The sequence below is a fragment of the Elephas maximus genome, chromosome 5, assembly GCF_024166365.1.
Source record: "Elephas maximus indicus isolate mEleMax1 chromosome 5, mEleMax1 primary haplotype, whole genome shotgun sequence".
NCBI lineage: Eukaryota > Metazoa > Chordata > Mammalia > Proboscidea > Elephantidae > Elephas > Elephas maximus.
This window is the reverse complement of record NC_064823.1, coordinates 57,323,492-57,338,423: the sequence shown is the minus strand read 5'-3', so window position 1 is coordinate 57,338,423 and position 14,932 is coordinate 57,323,492.

Below are 14,932 nucleotides of genomic sequence, written 5' to 3'. Positions count from 1 at the left end.
AACTGCTGACCTTTTGGTTAAAAGTCATAGTATTTACCCACCACACCACCACAGTTTAGCTGCTATTATTCCTACATCCTATGCATTTACAGAAAGAAGTCTTCATTTAATCTAAATAATTGAGTGCTATATAGAAAAGAAAGAACACGTGCTAGGATTTACAGGATTATTCTGTGGAGGAGAAAGAAATAGCATTGCAAGGTGACAATATGGAAATAAAGTGAGTGCGAATCAGCCTGATATAAGAAATTGAGTCACTGTGTAAATGTGGGTTAGTACATCCAGGAAGTGTGATTGGGTGAACATTCTGTCTTTTCTGGCTTTTATACAGCTAGATAAGCCTTGTAAGCATATTTATGCTTTCCTTGTGATATTTAGGGAGCCCTGGTGGGTTTGTGTGTGTGTGTCTCCCAATATATCCTGCCACCCATGACACCCACAAATCCTGGCACCTGAGAACCCCCTGAGGTTTGTGGAACCCAAGTATTCCCAAATAATATTTCTCAGAATCCATATTACCAATGAAAAATATACACACAATTCATGATTCAGCATGCTTTCATTAATGAAAATACATGATATAAAAAAAAAAATCAAAGTAGAAAATAATAGGATCTTGAAAGGGATAATTATGCATATAGTTAATATAAATATGCATACTAACTTGGCTCTTCTTTCATTTAATTCTCCAACAACTGTATGCAGTAAACTGTTTTCTTTCCTTTTCTAATCAAAGTGGACAAGTAATTTGAGTACTGATTGACAGGCTGGTAAGTGGCAGAACATAGGTTTGTATTTAAGCTGTGTGACCCCAGATACTGCATTTTTTTTTTTTTTACCAGCAGACAACATTGCCTCCCTATGTATAATAACGAGAAAAACACAAAAATAAGTCAGAATGGTTCAACGGATTTACATAGGAACGTGCATACTAGGAGTTTCAAGTCAATTTGAAATCAAAGGAGAGTCATTGGGGCATATAAGCACAAAAATAAAATTTAATGAAATTTATAATTTAACAAATAGTCACATAATGTCATGGGTCCAGATATGTTAGTGTGATTTAAAAGAGCCATTGATCAAGGTTGCTAATGTCAGTTCAGTTTCACTTTTTTTTTCAATAGTTATTAAAAAAAGAAATATTTAGATTCTCCTGAATAGATGTATATTCCTTTGAGACATCATTTACTGGTATAAAAACTGGAGCAGGAGACCAGAGATTTGTGTTCTAGTTCCAGCTTTTCCACTAGTTTTCTCTGTGACTTAGTGTAAAAAACTTTAAATATTTATTTCCTGACTTTTAAAATAATGGTGATAAACTACTGTCATACCTTAATATCTGATTCTGTGATTTTTATTGAAGGTTGATTATGTATCTTTTATGAGAAGACTGACTGCATTTCATTCAACTGTATGGATCATAACAAACTATGGATAACATTGTGAAGAATGGGAATTCCAGAATGCTTAATTGTGCTCATAAGGAACCTTTACATAGATCAAGAGGTGGTTGTTCAGACAGAACAAGGGGATATTGATTGGTTTAAAGTCAGGAAAGGTATGCATCAGGGTTGTATTCTTTCACCATACCTATTCAATCTGTATGCTGAGCAAACAATCTGAGAAGCTGGACTATATGAAGAAGAACAGGGCATCAGGATTGGAGGAAGATTCATTAGCAACCTCCGTATTGCAGATGACACAACCTTGCTTGCTGAAAGGAAGAGGACTTGAGGCACTTACTAATGAAGATCAAAGACCACAGCCTTCAGTATGGACTGCGCCTCAACATAAAGAAAACAAAAATCCTCACAACTGGACCAATGAGCACCATCATGATAAACAGAGAAGATTGAAGTTGTCAAGGATTTCATTTTACTTGGATCCACAATCAACACCCATGGAAGCAGCAGTCAAGAAATCAAAAGATGCATTTCATTGAGCAAATCTGCTGCAAAGGACCTCTTTAAAGTGTTGAAGAGCAAAGATGTCATCTTGAAGACTAAGGTGCGCCTGACCCAAGCCATGGTATTTTCAATCACATCACATTACATCATATGCATGTGAAAGCTGGACAATGAATAAGGAAGGCCGAAGAAGAATTGATGCCTTTGAATTGCGGTGTTGGTGTAGAATATTGAATATACCATGGACTGCGAAAAGAACAAACAAATCTGTCTTGGAAGAAGTACAACCAGGATGCTCCTTAGAAGCAAGGATGGCGAGACTGCGTCTTACATACTTTGGACACGTTGTCAGGAGGGATCAGTCCCTGGAGAAGACATCATGCTTGGCAGAGTACAGGGTTAGTGGAAAAAAGGAAGATCCTTAACGAGGTGGACTGACACAGTGGCTGCAACAATGAGCTCAAGCAGAACAACGATTGTAAGGATGACGCAGGACCTGGCAGTGTTTCATTTTGTTGTGCATAGGGTCGCTGTGAGTTGGAATCGACTCGACGGCACTTAACAACAACATGAGAAGACTGAATTATCAATCACAGTGATATTAAATATTTGTTTGAATATTTTATTGAAGAAAACACAATCGAGAAAATAGCTAATCTAAGTCATAATCTAAGGTTTATCACAAAGATTATGAGGATCTAGGTGAGAGGGTTATTATATTACAATTTAATGACTGGCAAAAGGTCAAAAAAGGCCTGTTTCAGTCTTATCTTTAACTACATGAACAGCGTTTAATTACTCAGTGACAAAAATAGACTCAGTAACTGGTGACTTGATTCAGCGTGCTCTGCTAACAGCTAGAATTACCCTCCTGATCATCAACAAATGCACTGTGATCTTTCCTCTGGCACATGTCTCCTTGTGACAACCATCTCTTAACAATCTCCTTCCTCTAAAATTACTTACTTAGATGTTGAAGATTTGTCCAAGACCCAGGACACTATCAACCACAAGGGAATCACCTAAAATCAGTCGCCATGAATGGAGAAAAGTTGATTTGAGAATATAAAAGTAAACATGGGTGATTGTACAAAAACATTGAAGTAGTAAATTGCTGGGAAACCTTCAGCATTCTGGCTGAATTATACCTCACAATAATTTTTTCCCATTACACGTGCTATTTCTATTCTGAAAACTTCAAAAAGCATATTCTAGTAATACTTTGGGTTATATTTTTATGAAACTATCGTTTTTAGGTAGAAAATACTCAAATAACAATAACTGTATATATTTCAGGGCAATATTTTGGTTGCTTCTGAGCATACCTTCAACAGACATTGTAACTTATTTTAATCAGACAGGAATTTTAAGACTAATTGAGGAAAAAATGTCCCTATGTTCTGAACTTAGCTTTGAGAAACAATTAAAAAAAAAAGGATCTTCAAATTTTTCATAATCATAAAGCTACTGGTTCATTCTATTTTCTGCCTTTTCACAGAAAGCTTAGAGTCTAATGTTATTAGCAGTCCATGTTTTTAAGGTGATATATTTTTTACCAATATAGGCTTATCAGAAAAAAAATACAAAAAGATGGAATAATATTCATTTACCCTTTGTAAAATATTTTCTAGCAAAATGCACTGCAATATTTTTCTCCTGTCACCATTTTTAAAATTTAATTCCATAACTGCACAAGTAAAAGAGAACTAAATGGGATCTCAGGAGGGAAAAATACATTTGTGCCCATTGTCTTAATTTTCTACTGTTAAATGATGCAAATCTGTTGACTACTAAGTAATGCTTTATAGAGTCACGTTTGAGACGATTTCTGTTGTATTATTCCTTTCACAGTAATAACTCTGTGTTTTACTTAATTTAGTTCGTTATAATTAAAAAACAAACCTCCTGTACTTAATTACTTTTGTTGTATTCTCAGATTCCCTCTCTTTAGTAACTGCGTAATCAGTGATCAAGTGTACCGTGCTTTTAGAAGGGTTTGATGTTTTTATAGGATATTTGTAGCGCCTCATTTGGTGGGCTGGTCTGAATGAAGATAATACGGTTGGTATTAGATGAATGCAGATCCGGAACAATGCTCTCAGTTTATTTTAAGGACTGCAACTCTTGCTATTATGAGAAATCCCCCCACCCACTGGCACAAAACACGCACTAAATTTCAAAGCTAGAATGGGATCCGTTTATATCTGAACAACACTTTAATGAAACATTTGAGATGAAGGTGTTTTTAAAGGCTTACATTTTTCTACTACGGTCCTAGAAGGTGCAATTAAAAATCCGGAAAGGCTTTAGGTGTGACAGTATCCCAATCTTACAGACTGAGGGTGCTCCAAACCCAGACCATTACTGTATCGGCATTAGAAGATTGGTCTAAAAAGCTTGGGAAATGAAAAAAATCATTTAATTAAGCTTTCCTAGGCCTATGCTACAAAGTAAGTAAAATTTTGCTGCTGTACTTTTAAACCACTTATTTGTGAGAGAATATAAAATCTTATATTGTTAAAAAAATTGCTTATAATATTTTTGAAATTAAAAAACTGTGAGGGGGGAAGGAAGAGAAAAAGAACGACAAAAGCAGTATGTATGTCTGCATAGCAAACTCAACTCACTTGCCAGGAGCTTGAGACAGGTTATCCAAACTGTGGATTGTAAACGTTGATTCTGCTAACACTGACTTGCCCTTGAGTATTCCTTTGCTTTTTTTCTAGAAAGTAAATAATATATGCACCCTGCATTCTGAAAATTTTGATGGCATTCTTATTAGAATCTTAAACTAAAATCCTGGCTCAATGTTAGTCATCCCTAGCTTTCTCTGGGAGATCTGGTTAGCAGTATCAATGCTAGAAAAAAAAATAAATAAAACAAACAAATGAAACAAAATATTTCTTTAATATCATGGTAATTGGTTTTCTAGTCACATAACAAATTTTTTTTCTATTGTTATGTGACTAGAAAACCAATTACAAGCAGAGAATTATTCTTCTTTAAAATGTTGCAACTGAAAATCTCTTCCAAGAAGCCAAATTATTAGTCTTTACGTTTATTTATTTATTTTTTTTATTTATTTTTTTTTTATAATAACTTTTATTAAGCTTCAAGTGAACGTTTACAAATCCAATCAGTCTGTCACATATAAGTTTACATACATCTCACTCCCTACTCCCACTTACTCTCCCCGTCTTGAGTCAGCCCTTTCAGTCTCTCCTTTCTTGACAATTTTGCCGGCTTCCCTCTCTCTCTATCCTCCCATCCCCCCTCCAGACAAGAGTTGCCAACACAATCTCAAGTGTACACCTGATATAATTAGCTCACTCTTCATCAGCGTCTCTCTCCCACCCGCTGACCAGTCCCTTTCATGTCTGATGAGTTGTCTTCAGGGATGGTTCCTGTCCTGTGTCAACAGAAGGTCTGGAGAGCATGGCCGCCGGGGTTTATTTATTTTGATATATTATTCTCAAGACCTTTACACTTCCAAAGAAACTCTTATTTTATTCTTAAAAAAAAAAAAAACAACTTTAATCTGAACTTTTTAGTTCCTTTTAGTAGTCAATTAAAAAAAAAAAGCAGCAAGACATTTAGATCCACTTTCTAATATGGCACCACATTCTATTAAGTGGCACTAATTGCATTGGGAATGGAAATTAATTGAAAAGCCCTCACTATCTTTGCATAGTTGCTTGAACTTACACGTTATCTTTGTACTCTATTCTGAGTGAGTAGTTCCTCCACACTGTCTTCACGTTCCGTGACCTAATATGAACAAATGTATGTGTAATTTGCCAGTGCATCACCACTGAAATGTGTGATTCAATGTAGCCAAAGTACATTAAAAGGACAATATAGTTATTTCCCAATTATCCCATAATGGCAGAGTAACCACTGTTTCAATGTAAAGTGTAATTGATTCCTAATTACTGTACTTTCATAGAAAGGCCACAGTCATTAAACAGTGAAAACACAAAGAACTATTCATAAGGAAAGAATTAGCATATACTATATGCTTATTTACTTTCTAATCTGTAAATGTTTAGTCTCTGAGCTGCGGAAAGGCTACGTAGTCTGCAATACGTCATTCAGATGTTCCTCAGGGAACAGAAGATTTGCCTGGGATGTTCATTTAGGAGGGAGATATGAAACTGTGGCGATTTGATATTTGATGTGCTCTGCAGACCTTGGTCCAGTTCCTGGATCATTTCCAGTACAGGGATGTAGAAGACATAATACTCAACTCTGTGCATTGAGGGTACCTTCACTGTCACATGCGTGCAGACATGTTAGGGGTCCCATGGAAGATGGGGGAGAAGAAATGATGAGTCGGAATTGACTCGAGGGCAATGGTGAGAGCATAGAGGAATTGAATCTATCACCTGCCTAATATAGGGAATAAATGAAGAACGTAGTTCCTAATCATGAATACGGCTCAAGCAAGTTCTGTTCCACAGGGGTTCATGAGATAAAGAGAGGAACATTACAGCTGATGTTCTGAGGAAATCATCAAAGAAAAGAAAACATACACACTCACAAGAAATATAATGAGGTCTGTCCTTAAATATTTATATGAAGTTCCAGAATGTTCATGTTTAACAATGCTAGGGTTGATTTTCCTATCTTGATATTATCTATTATAAAAAACCCATCACTGTCTAGTTGATTCCGACTCAGAGCCAACCTGTAGGACAGGGTAGAACTGCCCTATACTGTTTTCAAGGAGTGGTTGGTAGATTTGAACTACTGAACTGGTCAGCAGCCAAACTGTTAACCACTATACCACCACTAGAGCTTGGTAAATATGTGATTTTTGGTTATTTTTTTTTTTTTAATAACTTGACAAAAAGGTTCAGGTGATCTACAAACTTTGGACTGCAAAATAACTTTAAATATTCATATTATGAACTATTTGATTAATGGTAATAAAAATATGTATTTGAAACTATCAGTGTTTTAACTTAGGGATGCCATAATTTTATTGTAAACCTTGAAATAAGCTCCCATTTCAACGGTAGATATGTCTTTGATTAGAAACATTGTATTCATGCATTGGCCAGGTTTTAAGTTCAGGCCTGTGCACATTAGCTGACATAAAATTGTACAAGGAAATACAACACTATAGCATGTACCTGCTGTACTGAATTAAATAAATGCTCTTTCCATGGCATGGCAATTTAAGAAATAAGTAGTAACAAGGCATGTAGTAGGTACCCTTGGTGTCTTGCCCAAATTTCCTTTACAGCCTAGAGTACTCAACTTCCAGCAGCTATGTGTGTAAGCTAAAAATGCAAACCTATCTTATTCTTTGGAAAAATGCTCCTTGGCCCGCTCTTATAGGAGCCAATCCCTCCCCTATCCCACCCAGCAAATCTCAACCAGTGACTGACTGCCATAAGGGTACAAAATGCCAGGCACATTGTCACTGATGTGACTAAGATTGTGGTCTATTTTGTGCTCAGAATGAAACTGGTTTTCAATTAAACTTTCATTATTGCCTAGCTTTTCCCCTGGCTTCTCCTAGCACCCTTACTCCCTTCATCCTACGTGAATTGCCCCAATAAATGATGTGTACAAGAATCCTCATCTCAGTCTCTTCTTTTAGGGAACTCCACTTAGAACAGTTGGTACCAAGAATGGTCCTAGGAAGCAGGTTCTAAGAATGGGATTCTGGAGATGGGTCACTAGGCCTGAAAAATTGGCCAAGTCCTTCTTCCTGGCAGATAGAGAATTGCCTCCTTCCAGCTACTTATTTAAAACAATTTAGGAACCACAAATAAGGCAGAAACTTATAAAACAATGCTTATCCTCTTCAAGTTTTACCCCCAATTACCGTCTTGGCCCATGCACTCAATTAGGGGCAAACTATACTATTCAACATAGAGCTCCTGTCATGCTAGTAAGCAAACTGACCATCTGATCATGGGGCGTCAGGAGATAATGTGCCTACATCTACCCATGATAAACTAGATACTGTCACACCCATCAAGTCATGTAATTATTTTACTTAGAAACAAGTATTGTGAACCAAGTAGTATGGGTAGATCCATGAAGAGGAAATTGTGACCTCATTTCATTGCACTTCTCTAAGATGTTGAAAGTGTCAAGGACCGATGGAAATTTTCTTCATTTCTTCTAGGTTATACTCATTACCATTAAAAAAATATATTATTATTATACATTTTATATAGGCATTGATATTTTGAAGACAATTCAAAATATCAATACTTTTACATACATATGGGAAACCCTGGTGAAATAGTGGTTAAGTGCTATGGTTGCTAATCAAAAGTCAGCAGTTCCAATCCACCAGGCGCTCTGTGGAAACCCTATGGTGCAGTTCTACTCTGTCCTATAGGGTCGCTATGAGTCGGAATCCACTCGACTGCAACGGGTTAATGGGTATATATACATATATACATAAACCCGTTAAAGACAGTGAGTCATTGGTTTTTTTGGTTTTGTTAAAGACAAAAACAAAAAAACATTGCCGTCGAGTGGATTCCGACTCAATAGCAACCCTATAGGACAGAATAGAACTGCCCCAAAGAGTTTCCACGGAGAGGCTCATGGATTTGAGCTGCTGACTTTCTGGTTAGCAGCCAAGCTCTTAACCACTGTGCCACCAGAGTTCCAGGTATATATGTGTACACACACACACACACGCATATATACACACACACACATATACATACATATATATCACATGCATATATATATGTGTTGTTGTTGTTTGGTGCCTTCGAGTTGGTTCCGACTCATAGCGACCCTATGCAGAACAGAACGAAACACTGCCCAGTCCTGAACCATCCTTACAAATCGTTGCTATGCTTGAGCTCATTGTTGCAGCCACTGTGTCAGTCCACCTCGTTGAGGGTCTTCCTCTTTTCCGCTGACCCTGTAGTTTCCCAAGCATGATGTCCTTCTCCAGGGACTCATCCCTCCTGACAACATGTCCAAAGTATGTATGACACAGTCTTGCCATCCTTGCTTCTAAGGAGCATTCTGGTTGTACTTCTTCTAAGACAAATTTGATGGTTCTTTTGGCAGTCCATGGTATATTCAATATTCTTTGCCAACACCACAATTCAAAGGCATCAATTCTTCTTTGGTCTTCCTTATTCACTGTCCAGCTTTCACGTGCTTATGATGCAACTGAAAATACCATGGCTTGGGTCAGGCATACCTTAGTTTTCAAGGTGACATCTTTGCTTTTCAAAACTTTAAAGAGGTCCTTTGCTCTTTGCAGTAGATTTACCCAATGTGATGCATCTTTTGATATCTTGGCTGCTGCTTCCATGGCTGTTGATTGTGGATCCAAGTAAAATGAAACCCTTGACAACTTCAATCTTTTCTCCATTTATCATGATGTTGCTCATTGGTCCAGTTGTGAGGATTTTTGTTTTCCTTATGTTGAGGTACAATCCAAACTGAAGGCTTTGATCTTATTAGTAAATGCTTCAAATCCTCTTCACTTTCAGCAAGCAAGGTTGTGTCAGCCACATAGCGCAGGTTGTTAACGAGACTTCCTCCAATCCTGATGCCCCGTTCTTCTTCATATAGTCCAGTTTCTCGGATTATTTGCTCAGCATACAGGTTGAATAGGTATGGTGAAAAAATACAACCCTGACGCACACCCTTCCTGACCTTAAACCAATCAGTATCCCGTTGTTCTGTATGAACAACTGCCACTTGATCTATGGAAAGGTTCCTCATGAGCACAATTAAGTGTTCTGAAATTCCCATTCTTTGCAGTGTTATCCATAATTTGTTATGATCAACACAGTCGAATGCCTTTGCATAGTCAATAAAACACAGATAAACCTCCTTCTGGTATTCTCCGCTTTCAGCCAGGCTCCATCTGACATCAGCAATGATATCCCTGGTTCCATGTCCTCTTCTAAAACCGGCCTGAATTTTTGGAAGTTCCCCGTCGATATACTGCTGCAGCCATTTTTGAGTGATCTTCAGCAAAATTTTGCTTGCATGTGATATAAATTATATTGTTCTATAATTTCCACATTCGGTTGCATCATCTTTCTTGGGAATAGGGGTAATTATGGATCTCTTCCAGTCAGTTGGCCAGGAAGCCGTCTTCCACATTCCTTGGCATAGATGAGTGAGCACCTCCGGTGCTACGTATATATATGTAGACACACACATATATATACTGAGTGGACAGTAAATTTACAGATCCAAAAAGATCAATTTTTTCTCTCATTTGATGGAGTCAATAAGTCCGCCTGGATTAAATTTCCTTCCCAACTTTAATGAATATAATACAATATGCTGGTATCCAGAATTACTAATGAAAAGTTAAAATTCTCTTTAATTGTCCTTTACTTAAAAATAGTCTATATTTTTCTTTCTGGAAACCTCACTGTAAAGATGGTCTTCTCAGCACTACGTTAACCCTTTAAATCTGAAGACTAATATGTATAATTTAATTCTTTAAATTTATTTTCCTCTATTATCTTTTTGGTTATATCTTTATCTCTCTCTATGCTTCTTTACCTTCAATTAGATGGCTCTAGCCTCTAGCCTTTGGATGTCTTTACTTTTCCTGTCATAATTACCTTTGTTTGTTTTTTCTTGGCATTCTGAAGGATATTTCAAGTTTATTATTAAGGCAAAAAAGAAAAAAAAAAAAAAGCAACTCATTGCCATCAAGTTGATTCCGATTCATAATGACCCTACAAGACAGAGTAGAATTGCCTCAGAGGGTTTCCAAGGCTATAAATTTTTATGGACGCAGGTGGTAGGTTCCAATGGCTGACTTTTCAGTCATCAGTTAAGTGCTTAACCACTGCACCACCAACGATCCTTTATTATTAAAATTACTTGCTTAATCTTTTGTCCCACGTTTCTATTATTCAGTCTGTTTATTTAACTTTTTAAATAATTTTATTGTATTTTTAATTTCTAGAAACTTTTTATTCTCTAAATGTCCTTTCATAACAGCTGATTATTTTCTTAGATATATAAAGTTTTTTTGCGTTTCTTAAGAGACACTAATTTGAATTTTGATGCCCTCTTTTAGTGCCTGAATTATGTCTACTTCTTTTGGGTTCATTTGGTCTCTGTCCTCATTGTTGTCTGTCTATTTCATGCCCATAGTTCTCAAATGTCTGATAATTCACATTTATGAATGAAAGCCTCGGTTAATTAAGCACGTGGTATAGATTGGCTCTATAGTTGTGAAGGCATATTTCATCTCTCTTAAACGAAATGACTGCCAAAGTAGTCTAAGTAAGTTGAAGAGCTTTGTCAACATGTAGGATTCTTTATAGGGTGCCCAGGCAGTGGATATAGGCATATTAGTGACCCCCTAACCCCTTTAAACCAGAACCAAACCCACTGCCATCAAGTCAATTCCAATGTAATCCCTTTAGGATAGAATTAATCTGGAATTGTATTAATGTAGTGAAAATTACACATGGGTTGGTTGTCCTTTTTTTTTAATTCTCCAGTATTGACATGGTGCTACTTGAAGCTCAACTATTCCTTCCTCTTATAGAAGTAAAACTATTCCTTTCAATGTTTTACCCACTTGGAAGTGTCTTATGCAGGCTGCTGTCAGTGACTGTATATAAAAGGCAAGTGAGAAGTTGTGACTGATCAGGTATCTAAACCTTTGGTCTTTAATCACCCAGATTATTGTCCTAAAGCCATCTTCTGTTCTTTAAATTTCTTGGATAACTCTGGTGGTGGGGTTGTGGTTTTCTCTGTTTCTCAGGAAATCTTGTCCTCTTTGGTTCTTATCTTCTTAAATTTTCTCAACATTTTTTTATCTTCTAATAAGAACTTTGTTTTTTTCTAGCACTGCCTCTTTTCTCTGTTTTTAGTGGTTTTTTTTTTTTTTGCTTTTTTGCCGAATTTGTTGAGTCTAATACCTTAAATCAGAATCCTTACAGATAGTTTTATCATTTATTATAATTTTCAGAGGTTTTACATATGACTAAATGAACTGAACGAGTTCACTTAGCAATTACAGGTTGTAAAAACTGTGCTTTAAACCGCAGATAAAATACCAGTAATAAAATTGAAACTTAAGCAATTTTAAATGAATATCTGTAAGAATGATACTGGGCATGAGTATTTTAAGAAATAATTAGAAACATAAGACACATTTGAAAAAATGTATTTTTCCAGATATTTAAATTATAAATTGTGAGAAAGCTCTTTATTTTCACCTAGTTCCTCCAAAGTGACTATTGGAGTCTCAATTATGGAATGAGAGGAGTTGTTAGATATTATTAATGATTTTCCATTAGTTGTCTTTAAAGCTTCTGACTTATTTAAGTTAAAGAATATCATAAGATGGCATAATGAGCCACAAAGAAAAAGCTACAAATTCCTGAGGACTTATCTGCCTGAATCGCAGTTTATTTTCTACTGTAAAATCAAATAAAAAACAGAAATATATTGACTTGTGAAACTGCTATAAAGTCTCAGCTCTCACCCCAAATAATAAAATTCAAATTGTTTTATTCCTTAAAAGGTCCTCATTATTCTTAACTATTATATAATGAAATACGATGAATTTGAGCTTATACCACATGCACATTACCAATTTTTTGTTTTATATATTGAGATTCTACTTAAAATTTCCCTTCAAAATGTAGAGTTTCATGCCTAAACAAACAAATGTTTTAATGTCATTGTTATATTACATAATTAACCTCTTATACTTTAGGGTTTTAGCTATTAAATCTTGATAATTGGTAATAATACTAAGTTTCTCTCATTCTCACTTTTCATCAGTATATCAATCTGTTATTAACTTTGATTTGGTTTGAAAAGTATTTTAGTAGCTACAAAAGAACTTAGTTATTTTTGAGCACTGGCTTTCCTTACAAAATTCAAAATTATATAATTGTTTATTGTTGCAATCATGATAGGGGAAAAATGGATGGAAATTTGAGGACTTGATTTTTAATGTCATCACCTACTTTTATATAGCACGTGTTGAGAAATTCAAGCACAGCTTTCTAAAAAATCAGCTAAAATCATTTTCTGACTAAACAAAAGAAAAAAAAGCAGTCTATTTATCCTTGTGATTGAAGGATTAAGTATAAATATCTCAGAATTATCCTCAATAAGCTGGTTTATGAAATTTGAATTTTTCATGAGTTTACGAAAATTCTTGTTATATTAACGTTGGGGGATGCTTTGCTAAATAGAAAATACATATATATATGTGTATGTATTTTCAGAGGTCATCGAAATGTTTTTATCAAGATTCTTTACATTCTAGAAGTTATAATGTGAATATTAAATGTGTTGACATAATTTAATTTCTAAAAGGAAAAATCTTCTGAAGTGCAACTTAACTATTATCTTTTGCCTTGTTAAGCAATCAAAATACATCAAACAGTAGGGAATCAGTTCTTTAATAATGGTCTAGTAAATCATTTCACTATGAACATTTTAATGAAGTTGAAATTTAATACACTAGTTTTCAGATATGCAAAGAAAACAAAGCTTTGTATGCTAAACAGGTCTCTTCTTTCTCAGGAAAAACTCCACTGGTAACGGTGGTATAGATTTTAACTTATTAGTTTAATATATTTTCTTCTTTTCTGGTCTCATGTGTCTTTCAGGTAACTCACTTTCGGGTAAATGCTAGTCTTTAAGTGCTCTCCCTGAATGTGCAGTCTGGATATATGATAAAAGGGAGGTTTGCATGCCACAGTGGGTGTGGGTAGGTAAGATTTCAGTTATACGTGAGTCTTTGTGTTACTCTTATTTTCCACTTGCCTCTATGCTTTATGTATATATAGAGAGAGAGAGAGACAGAGAGCCCCAGTGGCACAATGATTAAGTGCATGGCTGTTAACTGAAACATAGGCGGTTTGAATCCAGTAGCCACTCTGCAGAAGAAAAGACCTGGCAATATGCTCCAGTAAAGATTACAGCCCAGGAAACTCAATGGGGCAATGGTACTTTGTCACATACACTTTCTATGAGTTGGAATCAACTCCATGGCAAGCAACAACATATATGTAAATATATACATGTGTATATATAGTTATGCAAATATATAAGTATATATATATATATAAAAAACCAGTGCATATATATATGAGAACAAACCAGTTGGTGTCAAATCAATTCCAACTCATGGCAGCCCCCTGTGTTACAGAGTAGAACTGCTCCATATGATTTGCTTGGCTGTAGTCTTTAAAGAAGCATGTTGCCAGGGGCCAGGCTTTTCATCCACAGAGCCTCTGGGTGGGACTGAACCACCAACTTTTAGGTTTGCAGCTTATTGCAAACCACTTGTGCCATCCATATATGTTAGATTTATATATATAATATAAACACATGTACATATTCTTTTTTTCCTACTGGTAGTAAAGAGTCTTCAAATCTGATGTTTCTACCATCTTTCCTCAGGTACAGGCTGTCCATCTCAAAACTATGCTGTCGAGTTATTTTGCCATTTTCTGCCATGGTCCTAATACCAAAACTCCTGACATCACTTAACGGCCTTCTACATCCTCCATGGAAGAGTGGGAACTTCTAGATTCTTATGGATTCAGGGAAGGCTCATGAGTATGAGGTCTGGTTTTCTCCATGTCCAATATGGACAACTTGGTGACTACAACTTGTCCACACAAAACCAACCACTGTTGATTAGCTCCTAGACTTCACTCCCATTAATTTAGTAACCATTACTCCTCAGTCTCCTTGTGATAATGTGGGCCACCATGACTGAAAGCCCTCTCTTTTAGTTGAAAATTGAAAAAGGGCTGAGTTTTGGGCTTTTTCCTTATCCTAATGACCCATCCTAGGATTAGGCTAGAAATTGTTCCGGTATGGGAACTTAGGACATATAAGTCTGATCATTTGTTTCTGACATTTCATTCCCTCTTCTTGTTTCTATACTAGAATGGAATAAATTAACTTTCCTTTTTTTTTTTATTCTGCCAGCCTATATTTAATCTAATACTATGCCTTCTCTATACTTTTTTTTCTGATAAAATCAATGGACATTATTTCAATCTTTGCTTTTAATA